Source organism: Nematolebias whitei, chromosome 4, assembly GCF_014905685.2.
Source record: "Nematolebias whitei isolate Nwh7 chromosome 4, NemWhi1, whole genome shotgun sequence".
Classification (NCBI taxonomy): Eukaryota; Metazoa; Chordata; class Actinopteri; order Cyprinodontiformes; family Rivulidae; genus Nematolebias; species Nematolebias whitei.
The window spans coordinates 35,742,997-35,745,737 of record NC_056501.1 but is presented as its reverse complement, the minus strand read 5'-3'; the positions used below and the strand labels follow the sequence as shown (position 1 = coordinate 35,745,737).

Here is a 2,741-nt window from a genome sequence, read left to right as displayed (position 1 = left end):
ACACACACACACACACACACACACACACACACACACACACACACACAGAGCACATTAAGTGTGAGCAACAAAAAGAATGGAGCAGAGAACAACAGACTGAGTGAGGAACTGTTCAAGCCTCAGCTGAACAGAAACACCAACAGATTCCATCAAGTCCTTATTTATTCGACTAAAGCCAGTCCAGTCCCTGATCCAACAGAACCTTTTTCAGCTGCAGAACCCTCAGTGGATTTCTGTAGGACCATCAGTCTCTCTCATGGTTGTGGAGGGGTTCCGGCCCACTTTCCTTTCCAGCATTGCTTCAGTTCATTGAGGGTTCTGTTCGGCTCTCTGAAGGTCCATCACATCACCTCAGTCAGGTTGAGGTTCTGGACTCTTACTGGACTGTTCCAGTAGCTTGGTTTTGTTCTTTTGACCTGTTCTGTTGTTGATCAGCTACTGTGCTTGGGATCATGGTTCTGTTGGACCCAGTTTGGTACAATTCAATTAAATTCAACCTTTATTTAGACAGCTAATCCCATTGAGCCTCGAGGACTCATTTACATGAGAGACCTGATTTCAACAAAGAAAGATGACAACAATGGACAACATCAACAACAATAAACAATTATAAAAAGTCATACTGCAGTTTTTTTGTTGTTGTTTTTTTTACAAATAGGATGGCTAAAAGAAAAAGGTAACAAAAAAACAAAACAAAAAAAACAGCTAGATTCTAAGGTGAATGTAGAAAACTAAAAACAGGAACATGTCTGCGTTGGTCCCTGCCAAGAGTCCAACAGGTTCTTAAAGCCACTTAGAGAGGTCAAGGTCGAGAGCTTCAATTGTTTTTGTAAGGTATTCCAGGAAACAGGAGCAGAGTAGGAGAAGGCCCTTTTGCCCAGTTCAGTCCTCATTGAGGGAACACTGCAGGTAATAATGTCCTGAGAGCGCACGCCGTAGCTGCACTCACGCAAAGACATGTAGGAGGAGAGCTTAAGCTGTTGGACAGATGGACCCACATTGGACTCCAAAACCCCTTGGTCTACCGAGGAGTTCCTGGTCCACTCAGGGACTGACAGGAGCCCAAACCCTAACCCTTTTTTTCTGTCTGGCTCTCGCTCAAGGTGACTGCCTTCCCTCTCCTGTTCTCCTTCCTCCTGCTTCACTCTCTGTGTGTCTGAAGCGCCTGGTACACACCTCCCGAACAAAAATTAAAATTATGGATCTGGGACCTAGACTTTTAATACAATCTTCAAAATCTTTTCTACAAAATGACAGGGTCCTGGAGAACCCACTTGTCCAGCTGAGACTCACGTTGTGGGGTACATCAGAGATGAGTGGGGAGTTTGGCAGCTGATGTGCCTCTCAGTCCTGTCTCAGGAGGATGTTGAGGACGTTTATATATTTGGATTTATGATAGCAGGGTCTCTGCTCTTTGGCATCGGCGGGGCTCTGTTTTATCAACGTTTGAAGAAGACATCAGCAGCAGTTTCGGCCATGACAAAGCTTCCGAGTCAGTGCGAAGGTTTGTGCTGTGAGTACTCAAAATCCGCTGATTTATGAGCTAAACCGTAAGATGGACACAATTTGTGAGAATCGCACGCCACCTGCAGCTTCTAGGACTCGACAGCATGGTGGGATCGACCTTGAAGGAGGCTCATAACATGGATCAGTGGAATGGATTCCCATAATCTGGCCATTTTGAACCGGAAAGTTCCAGAAGGACTCAAGGCTGACAAGAAAAAAAGCAGTTTCCCTGAAGAAAATCAACAATTGTGGCTTATCTGAATCTGACTCCCCCGTTTGGCCTCGGATATGACTATCAAATTTATCCTGGATCATGGGTAACTAGGGACAAAAGCTTCATCTATCGCAATCCCACCCCAAGAACTTCTGTGCAGGCATATCAGAACTGCCGGTTGAAACAACATAATCAGAACTGTGCCTATCTGAAAAACGCTCATAGACAAATCTCAACACCTTGACATGCATATGTAATCATGTTTTTAAATGTGCATGCTGGTAGAGTTTTTTTTTTTCTCTAATCGTGTCCTGATAGGACAAGATGTGAAGAGATTTTTTTTTTGTAATACCAATATCTATCCTCATGGTTCTTCCCTTTTCTATCTAAAAGTATTCTGATAAAGAATAGGAGCTGCGCTTCTCAGCAGCAGAAACATGCACTCCGTTCATCTTTCGGACGACTGTACGAAGCTAATCTCACTGTATTCCGGTACAATGATAATTCTGATAACCCTCCACCACCACAGCTGCTGGTGTTTTTGCTCAGATGCTGCATTGGTTTCCTCCAAACACAGAGCTGTGGACGATGGTGTTACAAGATGATCAACTATGAAGCATAAAGTAGAATACTGGAAGTTAGGCTAACTTAGGTGTTAGCCTCAGCTTGGATGCTTGCCTTAGCTTGGGCGTAAACCTCAGCTTGGGCGTTAGCCTTAGCTCAGGTGTTAGTCTCTGTAAGTTAGCCTCAGCTCAGGTGATAGCCTCAATTCAGATGTTAGCCTCAGCTCGGGCGTTAGCCTTAGCTCAGGTGTTAGCCTCTACTTAGACATTAGCCTCAGCTCAGGTGATAGCCTCAGCTCATGTGTTAGCCTCTGCTTAAATGTTAGCCTCAGCTCAGATGTTAGCCTTAGCTCAGATGTTAGCCTCAGCTTGAACCTTAGCCTCAGCTCAGGTGTTAGCCTCAGCTCAGGAGTTAGCCTCAGCTCGGGCGTTAGCCTCAGCTCAGACGTTAGCCTCAG

At 45.0% G+C, this 2,741-nt stretch overlaps 1 protein-coding gene across 1 annotated transcript in view; it reads right to left on the bottom strand.

Moving 5' to 3' along the window:
* The window catches only part of casp3b (caspase 3, apoptosis-related cysteine peptidase b), a 6,743-nt gene that overhangs the window by 2,090 nt on the left and 1,912 nt on the right, over nt 1-2,741 (bottom strand). The window lies entirely within an intron of this gene.